This window comes from Anser brachyrhynchus (assembly GCF_964034855.1).
Source record: "Anser brachyrhynchus genome assembly, chromosome: 2".
Classification (NCBI taxonomy): Eukaryota; Metazoa; Chordata; class Aves; order Anseriformes; family Anatidae; genus Anser; species Anser brachyrhynchus.
In genome coordinates this window covers 27,285,616-27,310,003 of record NC_137695.1, presented here as the reverse complement: position 1 = coordinate 27,310,003, position 24,388 = coordinate 27,285,616, and the positions used below count along the sequence as shown (strand labels likewise).

The following is a 24,388-nucleotide window of genomic DNA, read 5'->3' as shown; positions in this document are numbered from 1 at the left end:
GAATGTTCTGTTCGATGCCATTTATCCTTGATGATAGAAAATTGCTCTGTTGCCAGGACGCTGCTGCTGAAATAGAGGGCAGGAGCCACATTTCCATTTTGCAGCTTGAAAGCTATTCAAATGAATTTGCAGAAAGGGGGAAAAATCTAGAGATAAACAAATGAGAATAAATCGAGTTCCCCTTTCCTCTCCTTTCTTTCTCTCTCTCTCTTTTTCTCCCTCTTTTTTTTTGGGGTGTGTGTGTACGTGCGGAGGAACTATTCATTTTCTACATCAGGATTTTGGTTCATCAGTGTTTGCAGCACCTGGGAAGTGTTCTAAATCAGGGAACACTTATTTTGCTGCCGTTCCAGCCCCTGAACATATAAACATATTAGAGAAATTTATGTACGTGCGTGTGTGCGCAGATATGCAGCCACCTACAATTTCCTTGTGTGTGTGTGTATACAGACAGATGCAGAAGCGCACTGTTTGTGTGCTCTTCCGTGTGTGAGGGAGAGAGAGGATACCAAAAGGCAGGCGAAATCCTCTTTCGGTGTGATCGCTCCCAACATTTAGGCGTCGATTCTGGCGAAATACCTCCTCATTTTACAACAATTAAAACCTGAAATGCTTAAGCCACGGCACTGTCCTTCCGTCGTAACTAACTGAGTGGGAACTCTTCATTTTCCTTCCTCGTCCATTTAGATACTTCCGGAGTCCCAAGGAGAAGTAATAATGCGTCTGGCTATAATCCAGCACGTAGCCCAAGGGCTAATTTTTAATCATTATTATTATTATTTTTTTTAAATTAAACATTAAATAAAATAAACCCAGAAACATTATTTATAAATCGGAATGAATGTAATGACGAGTAATTGTGCTCTTCCTTCGCTGGTGTTTCGAGGCTCAGCTCAGCTCCTCGGTTCAAGCCCGGCTAAATGAAAGGCGTGAGGCTCCTCCAGCGCCCTCGTTTCACGTCCTTGGGTCGCCTGCAGCCGCGTCAGGCCACAAACATCGGACACACCGGGGCTGGGGCCGCGAGCACCCTCCGAGGTCCGGGAGCCGGGTCGCCACGGAGTAACTTTGAGTGAATTCTGACTTCGCCTCTCTGAGCAAAAGCCGGTGCCAGCGGGTCACGGGGTTTGGCAGACTGTGCAGCGTCCCCCGAAACACAGAACTTTAAGTGGCCACGATGCGTTTGATGACATGCTAAATTCGGTCAGCTCGGATTTTTTCACTGCGTCGTTTCAACCGAGTTTTACCTCTTATTAATCTGTAATTAGCACGCTGGCTTCGGGAATGATGCGCTGCGCCGTGGCACCTTGTTAGACGTGGGGAAGAAAATTCCGGGGACGGAGGAGAAACGAAGCGGACGGGGGCAGGAGGAGGAGGATTGATTTATTGGCCCCGGCCGATCGCTCCTCCATGAGCGTCCGAGCAGCCAAGCATGCGGCTACGTTATCGCTTTGCAAATCTCCCTTCCGCCGCGCGGACACCGATCGAGCCTAACCACGCCGCTACCCGATCAGACCCGGGGCTGGGGCTGCGCCCGGCTCGTCCCGCGGCCGGGGGGGGGGGGCTGCCTGCGGGGCTGCGGCCGACTGCCGGGGGGAGCTCCCGGGGGAAGGCACCGCCCGCGTCCCGCGGCCGGGGCCCGGCGGGCGGCGGGGATCCGCGGCCTCCCCGCCGCGCTGCCCCCGCCGCCCTGCGGGAAGGGCGAGAGGCGCACCTGGGGGCACGGCCCGGCCCCGCGCCCCTGGCGCCGGGCGGGCGGCGGCGGCCCGCCAAGGCGGCGGGGAGGGAGGGAGGGAGGGAGGGAGGGAGGGAAGGAGGCAGGCAGGCCGGGAGCCGCCTCCCCCGCCCGCGGCCGCCCCGCCTCAGCGCGGCCACCCGGCCCCGGAGCTCGGCCGGGGCTCGAGGGAGCGGGCGGCCGCACGCTGAGGGGGCTGCAGGAGTCAGCCCAGGGGTCCGCGGCACCCAGGGCAGTCCCGGGGGTGCCGGCAGGCAGCGGGTCGCTGGTGTCGTAACGGTTGCTCGGGAGGCTTCTGCTGGAGAAAGCTTCAGGCCTAGATGAGCCCACGTTCGCTTACAAGTGGCTACGTTGCTCAGAGGGCTAGGAAAGCAAAGATTGCTAGACCTGGGCGTGAAGTTTCAAAGGCACAAGGCTGAACAAAGAAATTATTTAGAGAGGAGGTGGCAAAAGTCACGGAATTGCCACCAACCCCCCCCCCCCCCCCCCCAAAAAAATACTAGGAAAAAAACCCACCCAACTTTGTCAGTACTGTACTCATAATGTGAACCAGATTGCCACAGAAAATAAAACGGGTCATAGGCTAGGGAGCAACCTTGGCTGCAGTCTAGCCCTTTTTGTCAGCGATTCCCTTGGTGCGTTACCCACCGCACAGCTGCAGTCGTAGCCCGCTGCCTTCCCTTTCTCCTTTCCTCCCCATGTGCCTGTACAAGAGGTCACTGCACGGTGGAGGGAAGGAACCTGTTGCCACTGCAGCAGGGCAGTTCCACAGCATCCAGGGCAGAGCTGGGCTGCTCTGTCCGTTTCTTTAGCAGTCACCCTGGCTGCTCCAAGTGTCCTTTGTTAAGACTGTCCAGCACGGCACATGATACGATTCTGCTGTTCCTTATTACTTTGCTCCTCTAATAAATCTAGCCTATGTTATCGTTGTCCTCATGGAAAAAGTGTATGTGTCCGTGTAATTAAAGCATGTCTAATCATGAGCTCATATGAGGAACTGAATTTGGGTTGCATATGTAACCTCATGTCTGGCACTTTCTACCTTTTGAATGACTAACTTCTCAATCTTATTGTTCTTTTAGCTTTGAGGGATATGTGTGTGAGAAAGATTTTTTAATGTAAACTAAAGCAGAATAAGCAAGCCCGACATTCTGCAAAGCTTTCTGAAACTGAGGTTGTCCACAGTTTGGGTTCATGCCACGAGAGCAGAAGTGTGTCTGCTGTTTGGATTCTGGCAGACACAGCGCCAACAATTCTCCTCTCTGATTTGGGTTCACACATAGCCGAAGTCTCATGAGAACGGCTTGAGACGAAGCATGGTTATCGCTTCATCTCTGGCGCCTTCTCTTCCCCACAAGAGAATTCGAATGCCTCTTTTCTGATTACTGTCATTTAAGAGATTAGGTGTTGGAAAAATTAAAAAGAGAAACATTCGAATATGCATCTGTCTCCTTGCTACCACTTTAAAATGGGCAGGTTTTAGTGGTACATTCCACCCAAACCCCATCATTTTCAGTTTTAAACCATAAGGCTTTTGTTGCGTAACATTTTTTTTCAACAGATTTACATTGTTCATGCAAGGGGCAAGAAATCTTAATCCCACGTACTGCGTGTGGCTTCTGTCAGCCGTGAAACTACAAAACTGTTTGGTTCTCTGAAGTAACACTGGCTTGAACGAGCTAGGTTTTAATATCCCAACAGGTTCTTTTGCCCTTTGAAGTCCCAAGCCATTCTAGAGTCAGCTGGTCAGAGCTAACACTAGCACTGCGTAGAACTTCAAAATGTTTGTAGGTCACGAATCGAGGGAGCGCCGTGTGCACACCACAGTGCTTCCTGGCCCTGGTTTGTCGGGTCAGGGACCTGTCTGGAAGGTATTGCAGATCCCCTTGGGTATATCCTTCCCCAGGTGGCAACGATGCTTGGGAGGGCGACTCTTACCCTGGTATGGCATCAGGATAAGGCCGGGGTATGTGTTCAGCCTGCTGAGCTTGAAGGACGTTCTAGACCCATCCACGTGCAGTAACTACTTCTCCTTGACCCAAATTGATAAGGCTACCTTTGCGAGAGGCCTGTTGTGTGCATTTGCCACTGTTACACAAATGGTAAAGCTTCTGGTCTGTAAGAGTATCTGTTTTACACCGTGTAATTCAAAAAACAAACAAACAAACAAACAAAACAAACAAACAAACAAAAACTTCATAAGGTGCTTTTATCGCCATCCATCACCTGAACACAGCTCTGTGGTAATCGTCTGTGTCTGAAGACTGATTTTTTTTACAATCAAGTCATGTATGGCTCAGATGAACTGTAAACAAGGTTAGACACCAAATAAAATTTTGTAACAGTTTTATTTGAAAGCATCCGTGGCAGAAAGTAGTCATGTTGGCTTTGGCTGACTCCAGACAGTTCAAACTGATGCTTATATTTCCTAAGTATGTAAAGACTGTGGAGTTAAAGAAATTAATCTAGAGTCTATAATGATTATTTTTTTCCTGTGACTTAGTAAGTAGCTCAGTAAGCTAAGTAATTTTTCATAGCCTGTTAATGAAGAATCCTCCTCCCATATCCATCAAATGAAAATGACCAATCAATGGCCAATATGTCAAAATGCAAGTGGGGGGCATTCTGCAAAGGTCCCTTGCAACACGGAACACAGTTACTGTGCCAGCTACCCCAAAGTAAGAGCTCAGACTTCAGGTTAAAACCCTGAAGAATTTTGTCACTTGACCTAAATGGAGGATTCCTCTACTAAAGACAGTTGGAGAATCATATGTTGTCCATACGGGTATTTTCACATGCTCCCAGACAACTGACTTAAAGCTTTATGAGCAGCTCCTACCCCTTAGCTGAACATTCCCACCCCTTGGCTAGCTCACCATCTTAGCTCACCATCTGCAGTGTCCTTCCCTGTTGTAAATGGGAAGGAAAGCGTAAGGTGGCTTTGCTTAAGCCGAACACTGTTGACTATTGGAGGATAAATTACATCTGTTCTTTCTACAGATATTATAAATTAGATACAAATTGTAATAATTGTACTTAATTGCTACTTAATTACTGATTAAAAGAAACCTTTTTATTTTTCTTTATTGCAGTCCCATGCTTGTTTTTTCAAGGATGTTTAATCAGGCAGACAGAAGAAGAACAGCCGCAAATTGTATTTTAGTTGAAGGATTAGAAAAATAGAATTCCATACACCATTTTGAATAAGAGCAATTTGCATGTTACCTAAACTTCAATACAGTTGGATCGTTCCTGTCCAAGCGTTGCCAAAAAAGTATGCAGCTTTTTGGAATGAAGATGTTTGGATGCCCAGAACATACTAGCACACTAACTTAGCAAAATATGTATTTTTTTTCCACATCATAGCCTTTTGTTAAGCAGACAAACTGTGGAGGCAGCTATGAGGGAAAAGAACTCAAAATACCGTCAGGATTTTTGTACTTCACAGTAAAGCCCTTACACCAATGAATCAAGAGGAAGAGGTGGAGGAATCTTTGCATGCCCTGTTGTAGGGTAGGGAAGATAGATGGAGATGTTATGGAGACATGGACAGAAAGTCTGGGAAGTCCCCAGGCAAGACTGAGATCTGGACTCAGTAGCCTGTTCTGTACTGGGTTTTCTATTTGCGTGACTTTGTGAAGTCACTTAGGCCTTCAGACTCACGTTACGTGATTCGAGAGGCGATACCTTTGAAATCGTGTGGCTCAGTTCCCCAGCTGCTAGGTGGGAGGCTGGCACACTCTCCTCTGAGGGATGTCGTACAGATGCATGGCTCAGAGACCACAAGGTACTTACGTGCTGAAGTGGGAACATTCACCCAGTGCTCGCAGTGCCCATGCAATCATGTTCAATGAGGATTATGTAGGCAGAAGTCTGCCTGAATTCAAAGAAGTGCCAGGTGAGTCATTAATCAAGATCATGCCTAGATAACTGGCTGAACATCTACAGCAGGGTTGATGCTACGTTTATGGCTTTGAGAGAGCCACTCGTGGATAGCAAAATGATTTTGACTGCAGCAAGTACTAGTCTGGGACAGTTCTTGTATACGTGCAAACTGACTGTCCTTTCTGAAGTCAGCTGAGATCTGACCCGAGCTACTTACGGTCTAAAAAATTCCGGTTTTGTATATATGAAGTCTAAAATAATTTTCCAAGCATTCAAAGAGACCAACTGCTGCTAGCTGTTTAAAGGGTTGGAGTAATTATGCCCATGTACTGCACAATATAAAACACTTATGACTACTATATGGATTGTTTTGTTTGGGGAGGGACTTGTCATTTGGAAAGGAAAAATAATCACCTATTCTCTTCTCTCTTTGCTTGTTACAAAGCCCATTGAAGTCAATGGGAGTGTTGGCATTGATTTGTGTGGGCTTTCGTCAGGCCCTGTATATGCTACTGTAAACTGGAGGGTGAGAAGGGGTATGGTTAAAGGGAAGAGAAGAGAGGGGTGGAGTTAAACACAGGAAAAGAATAGAGCCCTTTGTCTATTAATTAGGGTTTACATGGCTTGTGGAAAGCAGCGTTCCTCCAGCACTGCATCCCTTTGCCCCACTACTTCATTTTTACATCTCCCATGTTGGTTATAGAATGCCAATAAACTACGCGCTGCATAGCGCTAACCACGCAGCCCCTCTGATGCATGGGAAAGGAAGGCATTGAACTGAACGAGCTTCCCTAGGGTGAAAAATGCTTCTCGTTTCTGCAGCTGATGTCCACTCTCCTGGAAATGTGTGGTGTGACAGCAACTCCTATACGGATCGCAGGAACTTTCTCGGAGTTACTCAACAATACCTAACAGTTTGTTGCCTTTGGGGAGATGGGACCTGGTGGAACCATTAAGTTTTCCTGATGAAGCCCTGCCAGCATGCCTCAGCTGAAGCTGGAAGGGCTCTCTGGACAGTCCCAGTTCATTCCCATGTCCATTTTCTCCTGGTTACACCCACCAGAAGACAGTGACAATTGGTTGCAATTAGAGAGGAAAAGTGCCATTGTATTTGACACTAGGCTGGACTCCGGAGATGTTGTTCAGTCGCTGGGTGTGTCTCAAACTGCTGGGTGACCTCGGGTAAGCCAGTTGGGACTCAGACTTATGATCAGTTTATGACAATTTAACAAGCTATTGTGTCTCAGTTGAACAGCAGTGACTGTCCTTGTGTGCACTCTTACCCAGGGCAAACACAGGCTGATGCGATCCAAAGTGTAGTTATACCAGCAAACTGAGCCAGTACAACCAACTCTGCTGCCATGAGACTGTATCCTTGACAGGGGAACTGATCTGATTTAAAATGTGGGAGTTTTTTGGTTTTGCTTTTTTGCTGGATCGCTTTTAACCATCACCCGCTCCCCAGTGCAGGTCACTCTGCAGGAACAGTTATTTGGGGAGGTAAAAAATGTCTGGCATGCAATGGCAGTGCTGTTGCTTGAAGGTATATTAATGTGGTTGTGAGTCTGACCTATTAGATCCAAATCAGCAAAGCACCTGTGTATTCTATGGATTAGAGCATTTGTTCCCCACGTAAAAGGGAAGGAACAAATGTTTCCTTTATTCACCCCCACCCCTATTCTCTGCCCAGATCCTAAGCTGTATAGTGGAGGTGCTCTTGCTCCATGTTGGTACAGAATCCAACATAATGATGCACTGATCTTATCTGCATACAAGTAAAAATAAATCACAAGAGTAATAGAGGGAGCGGTGTGCTCATCTGTCAGTGGAGAAAAGCAGAAGGCAGCAATCAACTCCAGGTTCATAAGCTTTGTTGTCTGCCAATTAGCTCTGACCTCGGAGTAGTGATAAAGGTATAATCCAACCCCTCCTGAGCCCCCTTTCATAGGTTAATTTCCCGCAGTAGGACTTTTTATTATTATCATAAGTGCTATTTTTATAAAGTAATGAATTTGCTACAGAAACATTTATCTTAGTAGCACAGTAATGTTGAGTTATTATTTCACACTATGCTTCCTATTCTTAGGTCAATGTTTTAGTCCAATTTTCTACCTCTTTTGGTGTACAAACTAAATAACACACGTATTGTCTGTGTGAGTTAAGGAAGATGTAGGACCCACCTGTGAGCACTGAAGAAGGATGAAGTCAAAAAAGAGCTCATGGAGCAGAAGACAGGTACCTGGTACCACAGAGGTACCACCTCTCAGGGGCTGCAAGGTTCTCTCTCAGAGAATGGGGAGGATAGAGCCCAGCCACCACCAGGCTGGGGAAAAAAAAAAACAAAAAACACACACTTATTGCATAAGAAGCTGTACATCAATTTTACTACATAGATTTAATTTCATCTCTGGAAGTCTGCTGAATTGGTATGCATGAGCTCTAGAGAAATTGTTCTTTGCTCAGCTGGCTTGCACTCAAAAGCAGAATATTTGCAGTTTGTTCTTAGGTGCTGATTAATGACAGCTATATGTTGTTTCTTATAATTATGATCACATTTTACCGTGACAGTAAATATTGGAGTTAAAAATAATGTGCAAAGAGTGGGATATGTATGGGTCACAGTCAGGCTGCCACCTGACTTCTCTAACAAGAGCTTCACAGCAGCATGTTCCAGGTCCCCGAAACGATTTCTCTTCTGATGTAGTAGCTACTAGCTAGCAATTAAATCTCTGTCTATAGAAAATGAGTCCAGCTGGCTCTGCTTCCTCTCTCTTGAGAAACTCTTCAAGGTTCTAGGTTCCCACAGCCAGGCTTCCATGGCTTCAAAGGCATAATTTGGCACATGCCCCCCGGGCATGCGTTTGTCAAAGTACACGTACAAAATTTCACTGTTGAGGATTTGTGCCTCAGGGCAACATCCACTCTGAGGTGAAATTACTTCTTTCCAAATGCCATACTTGAACTATGTAAGCATACACCCTTTAGCATAATAATAGTGACTTCTAAATGCAAAGACATAGCCTCTGATTTGCAGCAAGCATACCTGCCACAGATTACTTCTTAAGATATCTGAAGGCAAAGTATTATAGCAAGAGCTATTTACCCTAGATTCTACCTCATTACAAATCATCCTTACACATTATGCTGGAAGAACAATAAACCAACCTTCTATTACCCCTTGCAGACTGGCAGACAGATCGAAATGCTCTCATTTCTTACTTCTCCTCTTTCAGATGACCATGGTGCTCAACTCAAACCTCCAGAACAAGCCACACCTTTCTGTCACAAGTACACTTTTTTTTTTTTTTTTTTCCCCCCTACCAGACACATTTTGTGGCGGAGGAATACTGAATGAAATGTAGTGCTGCTTAATGGAAAGAAACCAGCTGAGGTTTGCTCCCCAGATGAGACTCTGAAGCAGAACAGGCACTGAAGCACTCTCTTTTCTCAGAGAGTCCTCCGATGTTCTGCTCTCATAAGCTCACTACCTTTGGCAGTGTCTTTCTGACACACATAAGAAAGGTTCCACAAGCAGCATCCAAACAAACGGCACCCCAAGTCTACACTAGCCATGGTGACACAGATGCAAATGTAAAAGCAGGTGATGGTGGACAGGCAAAGAAAAGTTACATCTGGGAAACCACAGATGCTCTAGAAAAAGATTTGACAATGCACCATGTCCCAGTACACAGGAACCAGTATTTGTGTCACTTCTGCTGTCCCAAAGGAAAGCATTTAGGCCAACTAGCTGTCTAGGCCCCCACTGCAGTCAATGGTGGTAGAAAGATGGGCTGTACTATTTATCCGAGATACCTAACTTCGGTTTATTTTTTCGGATATGGTGACTTGTTTTCTGGAAATAAGCATGTATCTCCATAACTGTAAGGGAAGTCTAGGAAACGGAGTCATCCTAGATGCCTACCTCTTTGACAGCTCGATCTGAGCAGATGAATCTTATCCAAGTGGATGAAACAAGATACCTAGAGAACAGCCACACCGGTAGAGTAAAGGTCTGTAAAAAAAAATCCAGCTGGGGCTCTATGTTTGGTATCCTACGTATTTTCTTCCATGCCTAGGCTTTGAAAGATCAGGATAGTTTCCAATAAGAGCAGTGTTGCTTTTCAGTTACATCTGCGGAAGGGCTGTATGGCTTTAGCAACAGAGATCCAGATGAACTCCTACCCAGGAGGGGATGCACACTACCTGCTGCTACACGGGCAGCATAACACGTACACTTCAGGTTACTGCAGAGGTCATCACGGTGATCATGTGTCCAACTAATTTTCATCTCATCTGAGGGTTTCAGCAGAGAGGCTTGTCCGGGAAAGGTTGAAACCAGCAAAATAGTTAGACCCATCTACTATTTCATGTGCCGCTGGGGACATAAAATCCAGTCTCATTGGTTGTTTTAGGGGAAGGAGAAGATAGGACTCTAGGCACCTAGTTATGTGTTAGCTGTGCGAGCCACTTGTGAGGACAAGGCCTAAGCACTTATGTAGTGAGCCTGGAGATGGTTCTCACAGAAGGACCCCGCTCTGGAACTGGCATCCCACTTCGGCCTCACCGCAGCTAAACCTCTCATCCTGCAGAGTACTAGCGTCTTCCTAGGCTCATTTCTGAGGGCTGGCTTAAGCTTCAGAACAGTTCCTTTTGCTGAAAAAAATTGCTAGTGTCAGTGTTGCTATCTGTGAAAGCATTTTGCATTTGTAATAATTTCTGAACATGTGGCTTTTGATTCATTACAGCATAATGAATTTAATTCATTACAACAAGACTTAATTCATTACAACATCCTTAGCTTTCCCAGGTCAGTGTAGGCTTGTCGGTAGTCTTTATTTTAGTCTGTTTCACTACCTGTAATACTCCGTCCTTTGACACAGACGGCCACAAGCCTTGTTCTGGTTAGGAAGCTAAGCTATTGATGGAGTCAGGTCTTTCTTGCATGCAGCTCTACCTACTTACACGCAACATGCAGACTCCTGTTTCTCTGACTGCAGATGCAATCAAACTACCAAACTTTGCTTATAATACCACTTTTTTTTTTTTTTTTTTTTTTTTTAATTCAGCACCCCAGATAGGGTTTCCCTTTAGGCATTTATGCCTAGGTAGCTTTCTTTTAGCTGCTGTGCTTAAAGCTTTATTTCTTTCTCTGTTTCAGCTGGCTTGTTCTTTTGTACATGCATACACACAAATACATCCTTACTCAATGCAGTAACCAGCAGTACCATCTGCCCACATTGTTCAAGATTTAGGGTGTACTTCTGCTTTGTCTTGGAAACCTGTATTACCTCATCAAAGAACTACCTTGACTCTGTTATCTTAAATGAAGGGTGGTGGTTACTTCCATCAGCCTCAATGACTCTTCTCCCAATCCTCAACAATAATACAGCATATTCACCCTGCCTTTGCCCTTACAGGGTTTTCTACTTGCTTATCTTTCGTTTACCTCTGTATTGCTTTGTGTGGCATTAAAATACAGACTGGAGGTGCTGGGACTGGATTCACCTCTCACTGACAACCGTTCCACAATCATCTGTCTCCACTGTTGCTAGATAGTGGAGGTATATTTGATGCATATCTATGAATAAAAGAAGAGACAGAGCCTTGGGTTTTCATTACTTTTGCCAGCTTCTGCCAGTTTGTTTGTTTGTTTATTATTTCTCTGATACCTCAGCTGTTTTTAATTGACTTTTAAAGCGAGCAGGTAACTTTAAGGAGCACTCTGGGAGAAGACAGAGCTATCCGAGGACCACAAGGAAATTATATTGCAGTTAAACAGGAGTTAAAGCCAGGTTTTTGCCCATCAGTCATCTCTGGAATTAAGCAAATCATGCTCTCACGGTTAGGAAGATATTAAATGAGAAAGCTTTTAGCTGTTTTCCCTGTCAAACAACATCTGATGACCAACAGCGATGCTGACAGGGATTCACTTACGTCACAGACTTTCTTTGGGGTGAACTACAAAGAAACATGTGGGTCAGTGTGACCCATCCCTTCATTACAACTGTGGAAATGCATTTTTTTTACAACAAAATAACATCTCTGTGATACCTTGATTGTCAAAAACCACAATTATAGTCATTGTTTATGCATTAGGGAAACCTCATCCTAAATCTGGCACCATATGGGGGTGAAAAGAGCAGCTGCTGACATTTCAGTATAATCATTGTGATCTAGCTGCAGATATGACTCAGCATGATGAGTCTGACAACAAGAATGGGAAAAAAAAAAAAAAAGCAAAGCAGCATGGGCAGGTTTCAAATGTCACTTTGAGGCATCAGTCCAAGTGCATTTCCAAGGGGAGAGACTTTCAACACACAGAGTGGGACAGCTCCATACTAGCTCCAAACGGGAAGCCGGCACAGAACTGCAGACCAGCATAACCGAAAGGGTTGTTTATGTTTGTGTGTGTTGTAATCCAAGGGAGAAAAATAATTAATGACCGTCTGGAAGTGTTTTAGGATATTGTTATTCCCCCCACGTTTTTGTGAAAAATGAAATTATGCCAAGCAAAACTATACAAGCAGCCCCACCTCCCTGTTTTCAGCCCCTCTCGGAAGCACTGGCTCGTTGCTTTTCAGTGAGTTTGGAGTTCAACTGATTCCTTTTGATCAGAAAATAACCTTCTACCGTGCAGCCCCACTGGTAATTTTCAGTTTCCCTGAATTCTTTCATCTGACCACACTACCTTCTCCACTTTCATTCTATCTATTCCCTTCCTATGATGCCTACAGAAAATCTCACTGTTGATGACCTTGAACATTTTACCCCGAAACATGTTTTTGCCCCTCTGTTCTCAGAGTGCTGACTTCCCAAAGGAAGGCTGCTCCTTTCCTGCACGCACCTGAATCACATAGGTTGTTGCTATCATGAATGAATCATTGTGACAGAAAGACGCTATTCACGTTCAGGAAAATGCTAGACTTGCTTCTTATCTCCAAAGCCAAAGTTCTGGTGCATTACATCTGGCAACACATTATAATTGTGTCCATAAATATGTACTCCACATACCTTGTGTCAATCCCAGCCCTTTGGTCTAGAAGATTACATCTTCTTTTATGGAGGAATTAATACACTATAACCTCTGGCATGATAAGAACATCCATTAATCAAAATGCAAATGCTTCCTTCACAAAATGATTATTTTGGGAATAGATGAGGAGGTTCAAGCACGGCCTGTCACAAGGCTGAGATTTACACAGATTTTTGTCACGGGATTGTTCTCATCATGTGGTAGGGACATGCCTGAACTGGGACGGATGCAACTCCTATCTTGCAATGGTGTAGAGGCCATAGGACGCTGTGCAAAAATGATGCTAAGACTAAGCTGCTGGCCAACTCTTTGCCAATTTAACAGCTTGCAATTTATTGCCTTCCTGTTACTGAGGGCAGCAGTGAAGGACGTGGCAGCAAAGTGTGGCTATTGGCTGGATAAGTTACTGTGGCCTTTGGAAGCTGGACCAGAGGCCACCCAGCCTATGGTTGTTGGGTATTTTTCCTTTATTCTCAAAAAAGTCATATATAGGATCAATTGAATAATAAATTGAGGCCTGCAATTGATTTGTAGGTACATGTTAAGTTTTTCAAAGCACTGCAGAGAACAGAGATGTGTCACAACCTCTATTGTCCCATTTTGAAAGAAAGTCCTTGCTGTTCTGGCTGTTTTTGTAGATTCTTTCATAGCTCATTTTTTTTGTTTGTTTTGTTTTTGTCCCAATATTATATAAACTCCCAGATATAAATTAGCAGCTTGAGTCACCAAATTCCCATCATACCAATTTGAAAAGACACTACTTACCAGCTAATAAATGTATTTCAATAATTTCTGTGCCTACTTTTGGCTGTGTAGGAAGGGAATGAAGCTAAAGAGTCTATGACCTGTGCTCTTCTTCTCTTGTAGACAGCTGAATATTTATGTGTCTATAATGGATACATGTTCAAGGTTCATTATTGCTATCTGTACCTATTATTACTGTTGTGTTATCATCATTATTATTTCACACTGTGGTCGAGGTCCCCCTAAAGATCAAAGTCCCTCTGTATTAGAATCCGCATGAAGAAAACGAGAGGCCTTCCTCCCATGCTAATCACCTCTTATGCTTCAGCAGCACAAGGGAAGATGGGTCTCTACGGTGCCACGTGGAACAAAAATATTTCCTTTGCACCCATCTGGGTTGTGTGAAGCCTATACCATGCTCCTTCTTTCCCATACTCTCTAAAACGCTTCAAGTGACTGAGGAGAACTTGCACAATGGCAAGCCAGGGGCCACAGACTGAAACGCAGCATGCAGACAAGGCACTGACCATGCTGTGCTGGCACACTGTTCTGCTCGAGGCCCATTCCTTTATGACTGGTGAGATTTCATTTCTTGTCTCATAGAGTTCAGCAATACAAATAATTTCCAGTGAAGAGGTGCACTTTACTTGCGAAGTAGCCTTTGAATCTACAGTGTTGGACATCAGAGATGGAAACTATATATCAGCTGAACTACTTACTGTCATACTGTTCTTTTTGGAGAGTATGTCTATGGCTAGATCTCTACAGATGTATGGATATGTGCATATTTATACAGATTGGACTTGTTTACCTGCTCCATTGATTGCTCTAGTGATGGCCTATTAATGACTTAGACATTCTGTCTAACGTGTTCTTGCACAAAGTCGAGATCTTTCATCTGTAAAGTCTAAGTATCACATGACTTGATTGACATCAGTGATTTTTTTGAGACAATTCTCTGCAATTCAGGACAAGGTATGTGGTTGTCTTATTGGTGCTGAAAGTTTAGACCTGTATGGATATGCAGTTTTTGTCCTCTGTGGTGTGTTGCAATGAGCTGATGCTTCACTGCTCTTCTGGAAAATCTTTTCTTCTGTGATGCTAGCCAGTCCTGGTGCATAAAGAGAATGAACATAATTCTCCTTGCAGAGGAGCAATATGTGATTCTAATTTAACATGGATGCTCTAGATAATTCCTCTCATTACTGTTGGAAAACCAATATATTTCCTTCATAGTTAGATGACATCCGTTGTGCGTTGGAATGACCAGTACCCACAGGAAAGGCCATTTAGATAAAGCTGTGCTGTATTCTGCAGAACTGGTAACTCAGAACAGAAATACATTTATGTCTGAGGTGTCATGAGTAACTGCTGCATTGCAGTCTGCCCGTGAGGATTATTGCTTCATTGATTTCTTGATCTCTAGGGTGATCTGTTATAATTCTTGATTTTTAGTGTGATGTCTTATAAATAATGGGAAAAACTACAATGTACTGGATATAAAACCCCATACATTTAAAACACAGGCAAGATCTTGCATTGTGACTGGATAACATGCTCTGTCAGACGAGTGAAACTGGTGTAAATAACACATAAGGTTTTTGCTGACCATCAACAACACTAAAAAAATTGTTGCAATATTTTAACTAAACCTTTATTTTTTACCGTGCTCTTATAGAATCTAGGTCTCCACAGCCTACAGTGGGACAACTGTATTCATTGCAGCCATGGTTAGAAGAGACAGCTGTTTTTCCAGCTGAGATGTTGCAATCATGGCTTAGATGCCAAAACACAAAACTTTTTTTTTTTTAACAACAATGGTAGCAAAAACTATCCTTCTAACAAATGTATGGTATTATTCCTCAATTCGTTTTTGAGACATTATGTTTCTCTTCCTACTTAACAGTATACAGAAGGAAACAATAAAACTTGCATCACAGATCTGAAGAGTAGCTTTTGGGCTGTGCCCTCATGCTGGTCTAGAGGAAAATAAGGAGCAGGAGGCCAAGCCAAGAACATGTGTGGAGACTGGCACCATGAAAATACTCCAAATTCCTGGTCAGATCCCCTCTGCTTTTTGTATGCCCATTCTAGGCAATGTGACAATGTGTTTGCTTACTGGTTATATCACCACTGGAGACAGAATGTCCTCTGGGGCTCCTCCAATAGGAGGATGATTTGTTGGTTTAGCAATCATTAACTCATCCCTATTTTTTTAACGCAAATTAAAGTCGGCAGTAGAGTAGGCTCATGCTGCTCAGTGGCAGCTCCTTGGCAGCTCCTTATGCTTTCTGGTTAGGTCCCCTTTGCCAACCAACACATGGACTTCAGCAATTGTTTGGAGCGCTTCAGCTGGCTTGTAATCAGACTTACCCGAGCACAGCTATACTGGCAGGTAACTTAAAGACCTCTCAGAAAACATCGAGGGTTTTTGCTAAAACCACTAATGTGTATATTAGCTGAATTATTTGCAACTGGAAGTAAGCAGCTGGACACCATGTATGCGTGGATCAAATCATCTAGTAAGCCAAGAATTTTAGGTTAGTGAACAGTTAAAGCCAGAGACGTTATTTAGGTACATGCAAACACTTTCAGTTTAGGATGAGGTCAGTAGTCTCCACTGATTTCTGAGGCATTGATGGGAAGGTATCCGTAACATTCAAAAGGCTGCTGACAACATCAATCAAAACCTATTATGTGACACGTTATTTGCTTGGAGATTTGCTGTATTAAGATGCCATGTGGTTGGAATCAGATCATTTTAATTGTTATCATATGTAATTGTCAGCCACATAATCGTGTCTGACCAAGCTTTAACAGTGTTTGTTTTTCAGACTTCTTTCCTGCAGCCCGAGCTCTTTTTGGATTATTTCAGTGTCGTTTTTTGCTGTTGTTGTTTGTTTGTTTTTTAATATCTAAAGAAAAACTGAAGTTTTCACAGACTGGACATTGCAGTGACCTCACATCTGAACATTAGAGGGTCTGATGTTAAACAAACATTGTAATCTGACTTTCCCAAAATTTCAGAATGCATTATAAAATGCTATCTAGCTGTAAAAGCAGCAATGGGACCTTTTGTTCTAGTCACGCAAAAGCAAACACACAGAATCTGCTTTTAGTCACATTGTTTTGAATGGATTTACTCTCTGTTGCTGCTAATGTAGCTGGCTCAGCAAGTTTCTGGGAGATATAATATACTACCACTTGGAAGAGGGGGGAGGATGCTAACAGTTATTAATTATTGTTATTTGATAGAAGCAGAAAATATCTGAAGTGCTATTGTGGCTCTAACTATTTTAAAATTCACACGGGCACACTTTAATGTCATCATGCATTTCAGAGCACACGTGGTTGTAGAATTTTCATGATTAGTCTGTTAATATTTGCTACACTATGATTAGTTGCATTTCTTCCCTCTATTTTACCTCAGGTTTGTAGCTAACAAATAAGGGCTATTCTCTCTAGCAACTTGCTGTGTTGCATGAGAATTTGTGTTGTAGACTTTGTTACACATTCTAAACGTCTCATAAACATTTTCTTTTATAATATTCCTTAAGGTAAGACTAAACAATGATAATCTGCCTCCTTAGAAGACAGTGCTTAAGTAACTGAACATGAGTTAATAAACAAATAAAGGCTAGAATTCAAATGTAAAATAAGCTTGCAGAATTCTGCTAGAATTCTTACACAGACAGATAGGAAAGAAATTTTGATAATTTTTCATTCTTTATACCAAATACAGATGAGGAAATATTGACTCTGGTAAATTTGTGTAAATCCACACACACAGAATATGATCAATTTGTCTGCCTATATGTCTTTACACTATCTCCTGTTATTCTTATATTAAAACAATAACAACAACAACAAAACAACCGTTTTTGGCTAAAGCATTTCTTCCTCTTGTTTTTAAGAGATCATACAGTGTATCTGGTATATCCCTGGAAAATGTTTTCCAAAATATAAGCTCTTTTATTACAAAAAAGGCATCTTACTTTCAATTTTGGTGTAGCTGGCTTAAGTTTGCAGCCCGTGGTTCTTCTGCTAGATGGAAGAGTCTTTTCTCGATGTTTCCCCCTGTGAGTTACTTATATATACAACTCACCTCTCCCCATCTTCTTTCTGATAAAATAAACAGATGAAACTCTTTATTTATTTATTTATTTATTTATCATGTTTTTACTGCAAGGAATTATCCTTTGAATATTTTTGTGGTTCCTTCCTGTACCATTCCTGATTTCTGTTTGACTGTCCAGTCTTCATCACTGTATACTATCCTGCCAAACTCATGTCATTCACAGATTGTATTCAGGGATATGTTTACATGACCATTGGTGAAATTGCTAATGAATATTAGGCCTTGTACAGAGCCCAAGGGAACATTGGGAACATTCAGACAGTCTCAAATCCCAGGTGATGCTTATTTTTTTGAGATCTGTCAGCTAGTTTTTAATCCGTTTGATATGTGCTTTATTTCTATTGCACAATGCTAAAATCATAATAGTATGTCAGTTTCTGTGGATATTAATTTAACCCTTCCTTCCTCCTTGCTCCTTCTGTACCACTGCAGTATCAGAGTGCCTCCCACACAGAGTTCTGGTGGTTTCACACCGGTGGGCAGCTCAGCTCCACCATGCTGCTCTCTCACTCCCATTCCTCAACTGAACAGGGGGAGAAAATATGATGAAAAAAGGCTCATGGGTTGAGATAAGGACAGCGAGATCACTCACCAGTTACCATCACAGCTGAGACAGACTTGGCATAAGGGATATTAATGTGATTTATTGCCCACTAATAATAGACTAGTGCAGTGAGAACTAACACTGAAGTAAAGACACCTTCCCCCCTATCCACCCTCTTCTATGTCCTCCCCCTGAGCAGGACTGCTCCAGCACGGGTCCCCCACGGGCGGCAGCTCCCCCCAGACCCCCTGCTCCTGCGTGGGCTCCTCTCCACGGGCTGCAGCTCCGGCCCGGGGCCTGCTCCTGCGGGGGCTCTCCATGGGCCGCAGCCTCCTCCAGGCCACATCCACCTGCTCCACCGGGGGCTCCTCCACGGGCTGCAGCGTGGAGATCTGCTCCGTGTGGGACCCATGGATGCAGGGGGACAGCCTGCTCCACCAGGGGCCTCTCCACAGGCAGGGGAACTTCTGCTGTGTGCCTGGAGCACCTCCTGCCTCCTGCTGCACTGACCTGGGGGCTGCAGGGCTGGGTCTCAGCCCTCTCTCTCCCAGCTCTTGTTGCACAGCAGTTTTTTTCCCCCTTTATTAACTCTGCTGTCCCAGAGCCCCAACCAACATCACTCCCTGGCTCGGCTCTGGCCAGCAGCAGGTCCCTTTGGAGCCAGCTGGAGCTGGCTGTGCTCTGACATGGGGCAGCTGCTGGGCTCTGCTCACAGAAACCACCCCTGCAGCCCCCTGCTACCAAAACCTTGCCACATAAGCCTAATACAAGAATAAATATCATTAAAGAAGTACTGTTAAAGAAGACTTCATAGTATACCTGGCACTTTCCCCACACTGGGATTTAACAGCAATTAGTTCATTTTTGTATTAAGCATTTTTTTTCCCTGCTTAAATACCTACTGGATTAGGCTGATAACAGTAGAGGTTCTTGTGGTGCCAATGCTTACCTGTGTATATGTATTGTGAATTAGCTTCCAGTCTTCATCTTGATTTGAACAAAATATTACAGTATACATCCAGAAAGTACAAAAAGAAAGGCCAATAACAACACACAGAGACAAAATTACATTTTAAATTGTGGCTCCGAATTTCAAAGTATGATGAACGTAGTGTCTCATGCTAAAAGCTGATCCATTGTAAGTGCTAAAACCAGCATACGGACTATTGAAATTGGGGACCTATGTTGTTGGTATTCTTCAAGTTACATAATTGAATGAGACGTGCGTAACCAGTTTAACTATAATGCAATGACAGGGAAATTAGCTTCTACAAGCTTTGACTATTCAGTATGTTTAATGTACCTAGAGCCCCAAAATACATGTATTTGTTACCAAACCCTGTAGATAAACAGAAGTAAATCGGCCCTGAAAAAAAACTGGTGATAACGGTATTCTGTAGCTGGCATTCAAATAAGTTGTTTTCAGTGTTACTACTACATAGTATTGTACATAGAGACTGAAAGACATTAAATGTCAGACTAAGTAATGCTGGAAAACTCAGTCCTGTAGCTAGTATATATTAATACTAACTGCATGTATGACATAAATATGCCTACTTACAGTGTAATTAATACGGAATTTGTATAACAGATTCTGCCTAGAAAGCAAGGAATCGTTGTATCTGAGTGCAAGACTTCTTCATTTGAATTGGTTGCTGGATTTTGATTTGGTTGCTGGACAAGGAGATGGACATTGCTGTTTTTGTTTGTTTTTACATGCATATCTCTGGCAGCTCCTCTCTAGTTAGTCATTTGAAGACAGATATGATTTCATTAAAAAAATAACAGAGTAAATTAGGACAAAGTCTAGGAAAATATGCTATTTTAGCCTATAGGGAATATCAGTAATTGACAAAAATCTTCACTCTGTTTGTAAACAGATTCCTTTTTGACTGCAGCAACCTCAAAGTTGGACATCAGGCAGATCAAATGAATGCTGAACTCTGGAGGTCATTGACGCTCTTCCAACTTCAAAAATAAGCAGGGATAATGTTGGGATATTGACTAAAATCAGATGATGGCTCTCGATCATTTTCTTCCAGATCACTAGTATGAAAAGGAATTTGTAAAACAGAAATGTCTCCACCTCCTTTAAATAGTAATAAAGATAAATCCATCAAAACAAACAGGCAGCTGGTTAAATTCTTTGTCCATATACACGTGCCATTTCCCATTTGTAATCAATGAGAAACTTCTGTATACACCCCAGGGCAGAATCTCACTCATCATATGTAACACTTTAATGTTAATTTAGGATGATTAATGATCAAGTCAGTAGCTGTGTAATATTTGTGAGTTCTATTCTACCACTGCTTAATTTTATATTATTTTAAAATTTACAGCTGCCATGGAAAATGACCAGAAATCTACAATCTGAGAAAACCCATCCATCATCTTCAGGCAGTCTTCCAATCTGTTAACTTTAGCTGCTACTAATAAGTGTGTGAGTCCAGGGAAAGCAATTATTACGATGTTTCACAGAATAGCTTCCAGATAGCATATGATGTAAACTGCTCTTGGGCAACATTTCTTCTAAGGAAGCAGCCTTAGAAGCATTTTTTTTTTCTTTAGTAAGCAACTTCACCAATGCAAGTATGATAAAAACAGAGATGGAGAGATAGAGCCTTAGGTGTTGGAAATGGGGATTGACCATATCTACTGTGCCCATTTACACCTTCCAAAGACTTGGGTCACTATGCTTTGTGAAGTGCTCGTTACAGGTTTGATCAGCGTGCAGATTCTTTCAGTAAGGAAGAGTTCTTACCTGGGTCTGAGATGTAGCCATTAGCACAATATATCACACAGTGCCAAATCAGGCACCTTGTTTTGACTTTGTGTTCCCTTCCAGGAAATGATATTTTATCTACTATTTAATGTACATTACCAGCAATGCAAACCAGGCCCAAACTAGTGCATGAAGGTCTCTAAGATTGCCTCTCTAAGATCTCTAAGTGCACGAACAATCATGAAGATTGCCATTCTGAGGCCCTTAATAAAAATTCAACATCACAGCAGGCTGCTCCCAAGTAACACCTCCCCAGGTAATACCTCCCCAGCTAATTACCTTCCCAAAGTAATAATGGAGCATTGTGACAGAGGTGGATATCCTGCAGATGTAGAGAGGCCAGTACAGGAACTCAGCTGAGCTCCAAATACAGACAGCTTCCTCACAGAGAAGGGAGCCAAAGCAAGACTGTGTGGCTTATTCTGGGACTACTTCCACTGTAGCCTGATTTCTGAGCAACCTCTGGCAAGGGATTGAAGAGGAAGACTTGAAAAATCCATTGTGATGACAAACATGCGTTACTAAAAGTTTTACATCAGGACCTTAGAGCCAAAGCATTCAGGATCAGTCAGAAAATCATACTGTGGCATCTCATCAAGCCTCTCTGATTACTTGGGGGGCTGGTTAGTATTGCACCTCTTTATTGGAAGTTCCTCACTACTAGTTCCTGGCTGTTCTTCACTCGTCCTTGCAGGCAGATGTTAGCTCATGAGTAACTTTGGAAACGTTTCAATATGCCTCTGCTAGGCTCCTTGATCTTGATGACTGTTGCTAGCAGATGACATTCAGCATGCTTCCAGACACCCATCTAGCTCATTGGACTGAATGACTTGTCTTTTCAATTCCACTTCTGCAGCACATTATAGATCGTCTTGGCGTGTTTGGATTTTGGATTGCAGATTTGCTTTCTGAACCATGAAGAATTTGACACTAAGAAGAAAGCATGGTCTGGATTGCTTCTGAAAACTTCAGAGTAATGTGCTAGATCTTTCTGCATAATATGTAATCCAAACCAAGACACCCATTTAATTTATTTTTTTAAAAAAATCTTACTCATGAATACCATCATTAAACTGTTTGCTAGGAGAAATGAGATCAATAGGATCATGGTATGTTTATAATCTTTGTTTGGCAATTGGTTATTTTCATGAAGAAACTAAGGAGATACATATAATGGAAAGTTAGAAATTGTAATTTGCCTTGCTTAAAAAAAGCTATTCAGTGTATCTAGATATTTGCTTTAAATCATCAAAGCTGTTTTGTCCAGCAGATGCACATACACACATATATATCTATTATTAAAATATCTGTAGGCATTCATCCTAGTATATATATATATATTCCTTATATATATATGGTTATAATCTGTACATTCATGCCTTCTTATAAATATGTAAAATTCCTTCTTATATGTACATTCGCATACATATACACATACACACATTCCTCTTTAGTATATCCTCTTGCCTTTAATTGTTGAAGATTGATGGATGCCAGCATGATTGATGTCTAATAAGAGGGTAAGGTACCTTGCTGAAAGGTCAACAAGCAGTGTCTGGGAGTTCTTGGTCTCCTTGACATCCTGAAGATAAGTGGCTGGGAAGGCTGATCTTGCCGTAAGACTTCTGAGATGATCAAAGTTTGGTTATAGAAAGGGCTATATTCCACACGCAAGTCATAGGCAGTTTGAAATATTCATCAACTTAGTTACATGTCCTCTCTTCTGTTGGGCAGGAGCTCTACTGTAGTGAGTTGAAAGGTTGTTAAAAATACTTATTTTCCCTGGGGTAGGAAGAATGAGAATGCGAATCATAGAATCAGACAATATCTGGAGTTGGAAGGGACCCACAAGGATCACTGAATCCAACTCCTGGGTCTGCACAAGACCTCCCAAAATTCAGACCATTCAGACCAGTCTGAACTTCTGACTTACTGATTTTTATTTAATTTTTTCTTCATGTGAACTTGTTTTGGGCATTAATAATGTAAAGTGATGATGTGAAGTGTGATGATGAAATTGTGAGCTGGAAACGTGTAATGGTAGCTGCTTGATGCCTGATAACATAGTGCTATATGTAATGATGAGAAAGGTGAAAATAAAAATGACATTTCCTATTTGTCAGATGGTCTGTAGCACTAACAGAAGTCCAACAGTCAGACAATTTCTAAGCTAGAAATTACTATAGGCCTACTAGCGCTACTTCTTAATATCTAAGATTCTAATTAAATATGTAAATTAAGATGTGTCTGAGTAACAAATATCAAGTTTAAAGTCATGCTTTGCTATTAGTTTAAAAACAGAAGCCATCGTTGCTTTCCTAGAGACACCAATTTGCAACAAGAATGACTCTGGTCTTTGTGGTGTTACTCTGTTATGTTATTTTACAACAATGTGCTCAGTGTGTACAGCACATGCCATTAATGAATATGTTTTGTTTTGTTTTTTTCTTTAATCCAGCCACTCATTTTCTCATATAAGACAATCTCGGTCCCTAAATCTTTTCAGATGTATCACTCAGTTTATGTACACAGCAGGTCTTTGACAGTTCTGCATCTTTTCCTGAAGTGAAAAGTCAGAGAAAAAAAAAAGGAGTACTTATGTCTAAGTATTTGAAAATTACTCTGGTCTAGGTGCTACTAAAGCAGAAGTGTAACAGCACATGTTAAAAAAAAAATAAAAATCACTAGATGTAGAATACAATGTTCCAGGCACACCAGATTGTATTCAAATTCATATGAGCCTGTTGTCTGAGTAATTTACCCTCTTGAGAAGTACTAGAAAACAGGTGGCATTTTTTCAGTTTTGTACTTTGCTATTTACTAAGGTCCCCAAACTCTTGTTTCCTTATATCGTTCCTCTGTGTGTTCCTCTGGTCTTGTCAGAACAGATGTGTGAATGAAAATAAACCTGAATTCTGTGTTGCTTATAGGGCTTGGTTCAAAGAGGATTGGCAGCCACGGAAGGATCTCACCAAGGCTTCCATGACTTCTAGTCACGTCATTAATGAAGACCTTTTGAACGTTTTGGTCTTCTACCTTCCACGTGAAGAGAAATAATGATCCTGCTTTTGAAAAATGACTTAAAATTGACAGGGATGTAGATATTAACCACTCTTATACCTCCTTAGAAGCAGTAAGAAATGAAAGAGCATTTACAGAAAGACTGTGTTTTATTATATTTACAACAATGGAACTGGAATATAACCTTTTTATTTAAAAATCAAGCTGCAGATTAAGTTTTGATTGCAGTATTTTGTACTGAAAATAAGAATAATGGAAGCAATTAAGTATTCATAGTCCTGCTCTCACACAAACACCTTCCATGGTGAGCCTGTTTATGCAACTGAGTGTGCCATACAATTGTTTTTATTACCTTCGTATAAAACAGCCTGTATAAAACCTTTCTTTTTGATTGTTTCTTTGTGTATTGTTGAGCGTGTTTGCATTCTAAAGGGCTTTGCCTCATTAAAGCAATTACTGCAAACTTGCTGTAGTTTGTTGCTTTTTTTTTTTCCCTTCTCCCTCTG

General features: G+C 42.3%; 1 long non-coding RNA gene across 2 annotated transcripts in view; it reads left to right on the top strand.

The window, feature by feature from the left end:
- Window positions 1-24,348, top strand: part of LOC308188991 — a 40,172-nt gene extending 15,824 nt beyond the window's left edge. For both annotated transcript variants that reach the window (XR_013945927.1, XR_013945928.1), the window contains exon 2: window positions 23,792-24,348. This is a non-coding gene — a long non-coding RNA (uncharacterized lncRNA). The remainder of the gene's footprint in view (window positions 1-23,791) is intronic.
- The last annotated feature ends 40 nt before the right edge of the window (window positions 24,349-24,388 follow it).